At 48.3% G+C, this 12,636-nt stretch overlaps 1 long non-coding RNA gene across 1 annotated transcript in view; it reads right to left on the minus strand.

The window, feature by feature from the left end:
- Positions 1-6,345: 6,345 nt before the first annotated feature.
- LOC110299004 overlaps positions 6,346-12,636 on the minus strand; it is a 40,028-nt gene continuing 33,737 nt past the window's right edge. Inside the window, exon 4 of the long non-coding RNA XR_002378422.2 lies at positions 6,346-8,380. This is a non-coding gene — a long non-coding RNA (uncharacterized LOC110299004). The remainder of the gene's footprint in view (positions 8,381-12,636) is intronic.

The following is a 12,636-nucleotide window of genomic DNA, read 5'->3' on the forward strand; positions in this document are numbered from 1 at the left end:
GGAGAAGAAAAGAAGAAGAAGAAGAAGAAGAAGAAGAAGAAGAAGAAGAAGAAGAAGAAGAAGAAGAAGAAGAAGAAGAAGAAGAAGAAGAAGAAAAGAAGAAAGAAGGAAGAGGAGGAAGAGGAAGAAGAGGAGGAAGAGGAGGAGAAAGGAGAAGCCAGCCAGGAACACATCAGGAAAGAGGGGTATAGGGGAATGGGGGGACAGGGAGTGGAGTCAGAGAGTAAGAAAGTAAGAGGATAAAAGAGTAAGGAGGGGGCGAACAGCCCCTTATATAGTGAGTCAGGCCTACCTGGCTATTGCCAGGTAACTGGAGCAGAGCCTAGAAGGAATGCTAACACTGGAGATGATGATGGTGTTGCTGATGGTGATGGTGATGGAAGAGGGCTGCAAATGTAGCCTTTTCTACAAGGAAAGGGCTAGTAGCTTTTAAGGTATTTCCAAGCTCCAGTTCCATGACACTCTAAACAAATTAATGGTATTCTGGATGCTACAAGCTTCAGTGCCTAGAACTTGGTGGATGTACAAAAAAAAAAAAATCATAGGGGTTGGAAAAAGGGTAATCAGCATGGTGTCAGTCATCTCTGACTGACAGATCGGAGTCTGCCAACCTGAAGCGAATAGCCCAGCTATGGTAGAGCAGGCAGGGACTCAAACTCAGGACCTGGCTCTCTGACTCCTGTTTATCCTATATCAATTCACAGAGTGTGCACAGCTGTGGTGTATGCTGCCCCACACTCATCCAAGGGGAATCAGACAGCTGGAGAACTATTGCTACCCTTCACCTCCAACAGCAAGCCCTCCTCTGAGCCTCCTTCTTCCAGGAGGCCAGCCTGCAGCCTGGGAGAGATAACGGTTCATCCCCATCCTTTGGGTACCATCCCTGTGGCTGAGACAGCAAACCGTTGGCTCTAGGTCCTGGTGAACACCACTGCAGGAGTGGGCTAGGCAGAGTGGCTCATGCCTGTAATCTCAGCATTTAAGAGGCAAAGGCAGGAGGATCCCAGCAAGTTTAAGGCCAGCCTGAGTTATAGACAAGTTACAGCCAGCTGGGGCTCTATGTCAGGATCCCCTTTCAAACAAACAGAAGCCATGGATCTCATCATTTTGGGCCACGGTCTCCCTCCATGGTACACGCTCCTCAGGTAATGAAGTCACAAACGTTCTAGACTCTCTCCGTTTTGCTCATGGGTTTGCTGTTGTTATTGGCTTGTGCAGTTGGTTGTTTTAAGACAGATGCCAGAGTTTTACATTCTTAGCCCAAGGTGACCTCAAATGTATGACCTCAGCTTCTTGCGTGCTGGATTATGAATGTGTGTGTGACTGCTCCAAGCTAAACATTCTCTTTTATGTACCCTCCTCAAAGGCAATGTTTTTCATTAAGACGACTACTCTTTCCTTCTCTTCTGCATTTGAGCTGGGGTCACAGATAAGAAAGATAACCTATATCTCTTTAAATTGTCTCAACCTTTACTACCAAAAATTACCCTCTTAAGCCAGGCATGGTGGCACACGCCTTTAATCCCAGCACTTGGGAGGCAGTGGCAGGTGGATTTCTGAGTTCAAGGCCAGCCTGGTCTACAAAGTGAGTTCCAGGACAGCCAAGGCTACACAGAGTAACCCTGTCAAAAAAAAAAAAAAAAGTCACCCTCTTGTTTCTGAGTGACACCAAGAGGGACATTTCTTATCCTCTGGAAGTTTGGGCTAAGTTTCCAAAGCTGAAGATAAATGTCTACCTTCTAAAGATAGCTCTCTGCTTTTGAAAGCCACCCTCATCAGACGCTAAGAGGTAGCCAAGGCTAGTCACAGCTCCCGCCTGCAAGGGGTAGTAGTATAAGAAGGGAGGTGTGTGGAAGCTTCTAGAACAGCTGAGAGAGACATAGGAGACTTTGGGGAGAGACATTATGTTGTGTTTGAGGAGTACATGCATTTAAAATAGATCGTTTAACCAGGAGCGGTGTCATGCATCTGAAATCCCAGAAGTTTCGAAGGCTTCCACACAATGCTCTTGGGTTTGAGGCCATGTGGACTATAGAGTAAGACCCTGGACTCTGTCTCATCTTACTCCTCAGTGAGTACTTGCTGGGCCCTTGGTAACATGTAATACCCCTCCCCCAGCTTGAGTTATCTCTTGGCATTGAAAGAATATGGTGGTCACCTAATGAAGATCCTTGCCAAGAGGGATCCTACCTCTGAAGCAAAGTAGTAAAGTAGGCACCATAAGATCGGTCTTCTGTCAGAGGGTGGAAAGTAGACAGTGGCTGGTGACCAGGCTGAGCCAATCGGCAACCACCCATTTCGGAGGCTTCCTGACCAGTTGAGGGCTTTGAGGCACAGAAGTGCATGCAAGCTGAGCTGGCAGCAGCTTTGAGAAGCATGAGGCTGTACCAGGATCCATCGTGAGTCACAAGAGATATAGTAGATGCCCAAGCACCCAAACTACTCCACAAGCCTGAAGCCATCTGTCCTGCTGGGGGCATCGGAAACCAGCGAGGAATAACATTATGCCCATGAAATGTGCCCTTCTCTGGTGCCCACTGGCTCCTGCCTTTTACTCTGGGGAAGCCATGGCAGGACAACAAAAGGAGGGGACACAGCATGACATTGGACCTGCCCTCTGGTTTGCTACATCTGGTAGTTCACAGCCACCCAGACAGCAGCTCTACCAGTGATGGAGGTGCTCACAGGTTTGAACTTCAACTTCAGACTTAGATTGAGGACTTTTACCCAATTCCCCAAAATGAGATTGTTCCCAGACTCGAATTCAACCAAGAAGATCCCAGGCCTGGCTAGAGACCCTGCCTAAGAAGGAGGAAGGGGCTTTTCATGAGGTACCTAAAGGAAGAAGACTGCTCCCTGCCTCTCCCTGAGCTCCCTGGAAGATTTGGAATGCAAAGGCAGAAGAGTACACATTTATCAAGCACTTGCTGTGTTCACACCTCACTCATTCCTCCTGGTCATCTCACATGGACTTGGCCATTTCCTCCCCAGTGATGAGAGCGGTAAGACCCACAGAGGTCAACTGACTGGGTCAATGTGGTGGGTGCATAGTAAATTTTGGCCAAATGGAGATTTGAATACACAGCTCTTACTGCTCAGGAGCTGAGACTGCCTAACCATTCACTGATTCATCTTCAGGCACCCCATCTGTAGGCACCCCTTCTTTAAGCACCCTGTATAAAGCTCTTTTCTTCCCACATGGCCCCATGGCTTCTCTGAGATTAGGGTTACCCACTTCTATCACTGTTCTTGCCACAGTTGCTATCAGAACATGGGCAGGGGATCAATGGGCTTATTTGGAATTGCAATCAAGTTCTCTATTCATGTAAACCAAGCTCTGAGTACCACAGGGGAAGGACCATAGAAACCTTCTTAGCGTTTCCCCTACATGCCCCAGAGGTGGACATCTAAAGATCAGGCTGGCCTTGCTATGAAGGGACATGCCCTAGCCATGCAAGTCCCCCCTGGCTGTGTTGTGGCCTCAGGTGGCCATCCCAGGCCAGGAGCCACCTGAGTGCATTCTCCCGGCTCCCCGGCTCCCCAGCTCCCCGGCTCCCCAGCTCCCCGGCTCCCCAGCTCCACACCCACCCTCCCTCCGGGCCTCACCGCCCACCAGGTGTGCACGTTCACAGGTTCCTGCATGTGTTGGCTACAGGAACTCAGAGGTTGCACACAGGGTTTAAGAATAGCAGCTTTAGCAGCTGTCTTGTCAAAACAGAATGAGAAACTGTGAAGAAGGAGTCTGTGAAGCCAGCCAGGTCCTGCTTCCTTTGTTTCTGCAGGAAGGCAGTGGTGGGAAAACATCCATCCTTTAGAGCAATGCCTTTCTACCCTGAAGTGTACTGAATTTCTAGAATGGTCCTGGATTGTGGTCATTGCCTTTCGTAGCTTTTTTTCTCTCTCGCCTCCCTTCCTCCCCCCTCCCCTCCCCCCTCCTCTCCCCTCTCATCCTCTCTTCTCTCCTCTCCTCTGCTGAGGATGGTGATCCAGGACTCTGTTGCCCCACAGTTCAGAAGCGGCTGAGTTTTTCGGGTCCCCCACCCTATGTCTTTGGAGGAAGCGGGCCAGTGAATTACTGATGAGGGGCCCTACTCCTGTGGCTGAGTTCAAGCAGCCTAGATCTTGATGAAGGCAGCATAGGACACAGGGCAGAACCCTGTAAGGAGCAGATGGCAAGAAGGGTTAGAGAAAAAGTGGGTGGCCATTTGCCCTACTACCACCACCCCAGGGGCTCCAAAGGGCAAGAGCCAGAGTGAAAGAAATCCAGGGATGTATAGAACCATCAGAGGGTGCAGGGTGTCTACTGGGAATTCACAGTTTCTAGTCACTGAGCGCTCAAGCCCTCCCTTGGCCCCTCTTTGAACACAATCCCCAGAAAACTGGGGCAGTGCCATTCTGTCTGGGGGCACAGAGGTACCAGCACCTCCCTCAATGGGCCCCGGACTCCCTCCTCACCCTCAGCCTCTCCCAGAGCCACCCTGGCATAGCAGAGCTGCCTAGGCTGGATCCCATTTGGACCAGAGATCTGTTCATCACAGGCTGAGAGGGAACTGCTTCGTGCCATGAAGGATAAGCAGAACGGCATATTTTTCAGGCTCACAGATATCATTGGCATTTGGGAGAGGAAATGGGGAAAAATATAAAAAGCCAGTTTCAGCGCTGCGTTTGAAAGAGCCAAGGCGCGTTCACTGGCCAGTGGCAGGCTGCGAGTGAGGCATTTTCCCTTGAAAAACCGCTGTCTGTGAAGGACGGTTTCCCAGGCCACAGTTCTGCCCACCCAGGAATTTCCGAGTTCTTTAGCATTAACACTGCAGCGTGAGTGTATAGGGGCAGGGCAACAGGGTAAAGGGAGTGTTGGTGCCGAGAGCATCCTATCCTGTCCGTGGCGGCGAAATGAACGTAGCTGGAGAGATTCTTTCTGTGTCCATCATGTCCAGCAAAAAACGGAGAGGAGAGAGTACGGAGAGAGGGGGTAAAGGGAATAAAAGAATAGGAGAGGAGGGGAGGGGAAACAAGAGAAGAGACACAGGCTTTGAGGTCGTACTGCCCGTGTATTCAGCATAGCAGTCACGAGCTCTTCCTGGACACATTTATGCCTCTTGGTCTAGAAAGAAAGAAAGAAAGAAAGAAAGAAAGAAAGAAAGAAAGAAAGAAAGAAAGAAAGACTGTCCCTGCTACTGCATGAATCACTGGAAGTGACCCAGGAAAGCCACCTGTCTTGTGAAGCTCCTGCCCAATGCAAGGCTCTCTTTTTTGGGGGCGCGGGGGCTGCGGGGGGGGGGGGCGGTGAATAAAGTGCATTTATTTTCTTCCATGCTTTGTTTTTCTGCTTGAAGAAAACCTCCCCCTCAGTGTCATCTGGATGGCGGAGGGGACAGCCCCTAGAAGGTATAGGAGGCGATGGTGTTGGTGCTGGGATCCATAGAAAGGTGGTATACAATGTGCCTGGCTCCTAGGTACCTCCCGTCCCCAGGGCAGAACAGTGCAAGGGCTTCATCAGGGTGAAGCAGGAGACAGAGTTTTGCACCCGCAGCTCTCTGCCCTGGGTCAGCACCAGGAGAAAGCCTTCCTTCACAGCTTCCAGCTTGTCCATACTGATGTGTGTATGTCTATGCGCGCGCGTGCACGCGCACGTGTACACACACACACACACACACACACACACACACACACACTGGCTCCCCATAGCTCCCAAGGATGAGAGAGGGAAGAAGATGCCATTCAGCAGGCTGTAGTGTCCAGCAAAGCTGAAGTGGCCTCCTCCGTCTAAAAGCTGAAGTGGCCTCCTCCGTCTACGGCCTGACAGTTTTACTTGAAATGCCAGAGTACATTTCAGGTGCACTTGGGCACTGCAAATTGAGTCTAGCCTGCTGGTTTTGCCACGCCCTCCCGAAGGTACACACACCTCCAACATGCCAAGGCAGGAGGTTGAAAGCCGTGCCAACCTGACTCTGTGGTGCCAGCCAGCGGGAACTTACCAGAAAAGCAAAGCCCGGAGGGAATTCTGCGGAGTGGTGCTGCCCCCTTCTGGCTGACGCAGGCTGAGCCAGTGGGTGTGCAGAGTAGACTCCAAGGCCCAACTGATAAAATCTCTACAGGAATCCAAAGGGAGTCAGGTTTTCCACTATTTTCCAGCAGTAAAAAAAAAAGGAGGATGGAACATTTCATGTTAAAAACCTCTGAGAGGTCTTTCTCGTTTTAAAACATTGTCCTCCAAGGTCAGAATAAGTGACAATAAGTGGCTGATCAGGAGCAGGGGAGGGGGACACTAGTAAGAGATTAGTGCCTTCTACAAACTCATCTGTAGTCTGCATGCAGGGTCCATTCTGTACATGTAGAAAATATGTATCTATGTATCTTAAATTCTAATTTGAAACAGTTTTTCCAGAGCATTATAACTGAATTCTGTTTTCCTGTTGAGTTTATTTTATTGTTATTTAATTGTTTCATTTTGTCTATACTTTGCACCTGTCGCTTGTTGCATATGGATATTTTCACATACACATGTAATATGCATTGAATATATTCCTCCCCACCCCCACCTGTACCCTTCTTCCCCTTTCAGTTAGGTCCCCTGCTCCCTAGATAGTTTCACTTCTACATTTATTACATACATGCATGGCTTTACTCTATATTAAATCTAGGAATTGTGTAAGAGAGAAAACATTGTCTTTCTGAGACTGGCTTAATTCATTTATTATAGTGAACTCTGATTGCATTCATTGTCCTATAAATGATAAAACTTCATCCCTCTCTATGGCTGATATAACTTCTGATGTGTATATAAACCAACTTTCCTTATCTATTCCCCTGTGGTTAGACACCTACGTTGGTTCTAGAACTTCATGACTGTGCATGAAGCTCTAGTAAATGATACACAAGTGTCTCTGCGAAGTGCCTGTTCTGATCCTTTGGATACATACCCAGGATTTGTATGGCTGTCTCAGGTGGTAGATGTGTTTTTAATTTTTTGAAGATTTTTATCACTTTTTAAAGTTGTGTGTCTGTGTGAGGTATGCATGTATGCAGGCAGGCACCTGAAGAGTCCAGAAGAGGGCATCAGATCCCCTGGAGCTGGAGTTCCAGGCAGTGGTGAGCTGGTGAATATGGATGTCTGGAACAGACACAATGAATACGCACCTTTTACCCTGCGCCATCTTCCTACCCCCTAGTTTGGGTTTGGAAGGAATTTGCACACTGATCTCCACAGAGGCGGGCATGGTTTCCATTCCCACCAATGGTGTAAGAGCCCCTTCACCCCTTCTGTACCAGCATCTGTTGTCACTAGCGTTTGCTTTTTTAATGACTGTCACTCTGACGGGTTCTCACTGTAACTTTAATTTCCCTTCCTCTGATGGAGAGTGAGGCTGACCATCCTTTCATGTGTCTAATAGAAATTTGCGCCTCATCTTTTGAGGACTCTGCTTGCTTCGCTGGCTCCTTTATTGTAGGCTTTTTTGATCCTTTTTTAGCTTCTTGAAGTTTATTTGGGTTTTGGTTTGGGGTTTTTCTTCTTCATATTCCAGCTAATTCTCCTCTGTTGGATGTGTAGCTTGCAAAGGTTCTGGGAGCTGTCTCTTTAGATGATTAGGTTAGCTGTTTCCTGGGCCTCTGCCTTCTAGCTTCAGTTATTGGCATTATGTCCCAAGCAACTGGAATCCTGTTTGGAAAACCCTAGCCAGTTCATGTATCTTGAGGTATTTTCCCTATTGTGCCCTTCTCTGGAATTTGAAGGAAGAAAGATACATGACTGTTTGGGGTTAAATTTCCCTGAGAAATGACTTCTGTTGTAGAAAATAGCACAGGAAATTGGTACCACCTATAAGGGATAGCCAGTGACACAGAGAGGCAGGGCTGTGGTATATTTGTAATTGGCCCATGGGCAGCTCAGAGCTGGATGTTCAGTGTCCTCTGCTCAACAGGGAGAACAGGCTGGAATATCCCACATCAATCAGCCAGGCCATTACATGGCTAGAGGAGAGACTAGCCTGGGAGAACACCAGTGCTGGGGAGGATGCCCTTGTCTTTTAAGGGGTCTGGGTAGCATACCACATAGCATGTGCTGTTGTGACTTTGTATGCTTATGGATGGACCCATAGCCTTGTCTACAGCCTGTAGGAGTTTTACACATAAGTCCTCTTGAAGGCAATGATCTAACTTCATTGGGTACTGTGTAGAGGTCAAGATGGATTTCAGACTGATATTTTTACATTCCAGAATTGAGGTCCAGCAACACTTGGTAGAAGTGTTGTTTCTTCTTTATAACATGTTCTTAGGATGTTCAAAAGAGATGCCACCATCAAGAAATACATGTGGATTCCTCTGCTTTTCCCCTCTTTTCCTGGATGGTCTTCCCCTCGCTTACCCTTCCTGCTCAAACCTGAGAAGCAGAGACAAAAATGAGTTTATCCCAAACATAGCACCGTGAGACCCTGCTCTCCCACTGCCTTCCTCCTCTGCATCTTTCCTCTTTCCCTTTTTCAAATAGTCCTCTCTCATCTGCTCTCCCAAGTTTCCATGTGTCTAGCTTCCTATGGGACAAAAGAGGCACGAGACCGAGTCTAGGCAGTGTATATCCTGGGAAAATTGCTACGGAGCTGTAGAAAACCGTCTGAAACAAGGGAGACCCCTCGGTGAAGATGCTAATGCCAACATCACATCTAAAAGCAAGAGATTCTGACCAGTCTCAGTGGGAAACCAGAGGAGGTGTGGAGGATTGTGGCATGTGGACCAAATGGATGACGTGCAGCTGTTAACAGTGAGGTGTGAAAGAAAAAGCATGCAGACATACATATTTGCAACAACATGGAGAATAAGAAGTGAACTGAGCAGTTAGCAGCAAAATTGACCACGTATGAGCTAATCTAGAGCCGCAATAGTGGTCCTTAGCAAGATTTATAGTGTATGGGCTCTTCTGGAGCCACAATAGTGGTCCTTAACAACATTCTGTGTCACCAACCTCTGTTAGTTTTTTGATTGTGTTTGAGGTGGTTTCATTCTTTTAAAGATTTAATTTATTTTATTTATGTGTGCATGCATGCATGTGTAAATATATGTATGTGTATGTGTCTGTACATGCATGTATGTGTGCATTTGTGTGTGTGTGTGTGTGTGTGTGTGTGTGTGTGTGTGCTCATAAAAGTACCCACAGAGGCCAGAAGAGGGTATCAGATCCCCAGTGGTGTAAGCCACTGCACATGAGTGATGGGAACCAAACTCAGATTCTTCTTCAAGAGCAGGAAATACTGTTAACCACTAAGCCATCACTCCAGCCCCCTCCGTTAGATATGCAGTGTCTTAGCTAGCCCAGGCTGCTCTCAGACTTGCAATGTGGATGAGGGTGAACTTGATCTACTGATCTTCACACCTCCACCTCCTTCAGGAATCATGGGCAAGGGACCCAAGTCTCCCCTCATGCAACTCATTTTTAAGGCATGAAATAAATAACAGGAGAATTTTTTTCCCAAAGAAAACAATGATAATGAAAAGCAAGTACCAAGATAATAAAAACCAATGGGTGGATGTGTGCTGCTTCTTCATGCCTTGAGTAAAACAGAGGAAGCTGGGCATCTCGTCTACATGCTTGATGCTGCTAGTCTCCTTGATGTAGTCTCAGCATGACTGCCTCCTGCTGGACAAGATGTGGCCTATGCACATCCCAGGAGATTGACAGTGATCTGGACTTGGGGTGAGAGCTGGGCTTTCTGGTTGCCATGGATCTGCTGACAGCTTTGGTGGGGACATTTTGCTTCTGCAGGTACTCTGACAGCTCTGGGAATCGGGAGGTGGGAGGTCTTCCTCCAGCACTAGTCAGACCAGAGAGATCAGAGCCAAGACTGCAGCTCCCGTTGGAGCTGAGAGAGTTCCTGAAGGGAAGATGACAGGTTTGCAGATGAGGTGTCCACCAGCCCCAAATGAGCTAATGCCAGAGAGTGATGGCACTCCCTGTCCACATGGGGCAGCACTGAATCAGTGTGACTGAAGACCTGGGCCTGAGGGACTTTGGGAGGGAGTCTGAGAGTGGCTAGTCCTTGGCAAAGGGGCCTTATAACAAGCTTGTAAGTATGCACTCTGGAGTTAGCCTACTGTTTAAAGCCACACTTCAGGGACTGGAGAGATAGCTCAACCGTTAAGGACAATGCCTGCTTTTCCAGAGGTCCTGAGTTCAATTCCCAGCAACCACATGATCACAACCATCTGTAATGGCATCTGATGCCTTCTTCTGGCATGCAGGTGTACATGCAGATAGAGCACTCATGTACATTAGATATATATAGATAGATAGATAGATAGATAGATAGATAGATAGATAGATAGATAGATAGACAGACAAACCACACTTTATTTACTGTGTAACCTAAGCCTTCCAGGCCTTAGTTTTTCCTAGGATTGATACAAAGAGCAAATTAACTAACACACAGCGCATTCCATGTCATTTCCTGCTGCCCAGCAAGCACACACACACATGTCCCTTCAGCTCATGATTTGGACAGGGACCAGGCCTGTGGTGGTTTGGTCTTTAGTGGATTTTGAGCTGGGGAATCACATGAGGTGGGTGACCTAGGCAGCCAACGTGTCCTCAACTCAGGGCCCACAGTGTTGGTCTCCCAATAATATAGCAGGGTGCCTTCCCTGCAGTGAATGCTGAGAATGAAGAGAGAAGTCAGGGTTTAACCCCTGCATTGCTGGCATGTCTTTCACTCTAGCACACTCTCCAAGCCAGAACAAGCATCACAGTCAAATCAGTCTCAAGTTGAGGAAAGGTGGGTCTCACTGTAGCAGCAATGGCAGGCTCTGAAAACAGGCTCCTTCAGCAAATCAGCCCTGAGCCAGGCACCCAGGGGTCCATCACTGTATCCAGCCCCAGGAAAAGATCAAGAACCCTCTGCTCCAGGGACATCACCAAGGTCACACAAATAGAAAGGAAGGGGCTGTTATATAAGCCCAAATCTCTCAAAAGTTAAAGGCCATTAGCTCATCACACCATGTTATCAGCTGTGAGCTCTCTGCCAGGGCACTCACCCCCTCTGCGCGTCACAGTCCTGTGATAGCAGCAGGTGTCATGAAGACAATATGAGGATGACTTTCAGACACCAGTGGGGCAACACCCAAGGTGGGTGTTAGGGAGAGCTGTCTGCACTGTCACCCTGTGACCAGCAAGGACTGAGTTAGCTGATCTGGCTAGGTGGGTGTACCTCCCCTCACCCCCCACTTATTGTTGCATGTACATCCATCCTGAAGCTGCGTTCTTGGGAAGAAGATGGCTTTCCTGACTAGGACAGGATGGTCTTTCACTTAATGGTATGTAAGTAACTGCACTCCCCGCTACAGCCTCCAGCATCTCTGGAGAAGGAAGTCTTAACTCACAGCAGATAGAAACCCGGGTTATATGAGGTTATGATATGAGCTTTGTTCATGCCCAATCTGTCTCTTGCTGCAAGATTCTGCATTTGTGTTCACCTCTCTTAGCTCTCTAGAGCGAGCTAGGGTAACTGAGGGAGTGGGATGCCCCACCCACCTGCCCCACCCACTGGCAAGCCTTCCAAGTGGCAACCATTAACATGAGTGTGTGACAGACCTTTCACTCCTGAGCATTAAGGAACCTCCCTGGGAGCTTCCGGCCCTCTCTCTTTTTCCCAGGCCACCATCCTGGTGAATCCCCAGTAAGCCTCTTGGTGCCTGGAATCCACCCCTGGAATCTCTATTCCCCAATTGGCTCTTCCTCAGCTCCTCACTCCTGTTCTGTCCCAGCACTAACAGAATCTGTATGTTTATTAAAGTGCTTCCCACCAAAGTTGCATCTCCTGGTTTCCCAGGTGATGACTTCCCGAGTAGCTCTCTGTTGAGGCAGGTTTTGTCACCTATGGTAAGATATCACCTCTGTGTTCTTGCTGTGCTGGCCTCTCCGTTGCTTCCCCAACCCTCAAGTCAGATGGAGAGAAAAAGAAAAAAGAAAAAGCAAGAATGTGCTTCCTAAAGAAATCTGACATTTCTTTAGAAATCACAGGCTGTGGAGCCACCTCCAAGGTCCCACCTTACCAGCTCTATAGGCACAGCCAGTTGCTCCCAGCTTCAGGAAAATGTGACTGACTAACGAGCTAGTGTAGCTGAGACTGGGCTCAAAAAGCAACTTTCTGGGTTCGAATCAAAGATTTTCTGAGCTTTGGTGTCTTCATCTTTACGATGAGCAAGCCAAATATGTGCAGAAGATGAACTGCATAGCTCAGCTGAGAGAAAACACCTGTCAATACCCTATGCATTCTGCACAACACATCCTCCTTAGCGCACCCTCCACAGCATGTTCTCCATGGTATTTCCTCCACAGCACATCCTCTACATTATGTCCTTCACAGCCATCCTCCACAGCTCATCCTCCACAGTGCACCCTCCCCAGAGCATCCTCCACAACATGCCCTCCACAGTATATCTTCCACAGCACATGTTCTCCACAGTATATCCTCCACACCATGTTCTCCACAACGCACCCTCCCCAGAGCATCCTCCACAGTGCACCCTCCCCAGAGCATCCTCCACAACGCGCCCTCCACAGCGCACCCTCTACAGCATGTTCTCACAGTATATCCTCCACAACATGCCCTCCACAGTATATCTTCCACAGCACATGTTCTCCACAGT

The sequence above is a fragment of the Mus caroli genome, chromosome 7 (genome assembly GCF_900094665.2).
Source record: "Mus caroli chromosome 7, CAROLI_EIJ_v1.1, whole genome shotgun sequence".
NCBI classification, from domain to species: domain Eukaryota; kingdom Metazoa; phylum Chordata; class Mammalia; order Rodentia; family Muridae; genus Mus; species Mus caroli.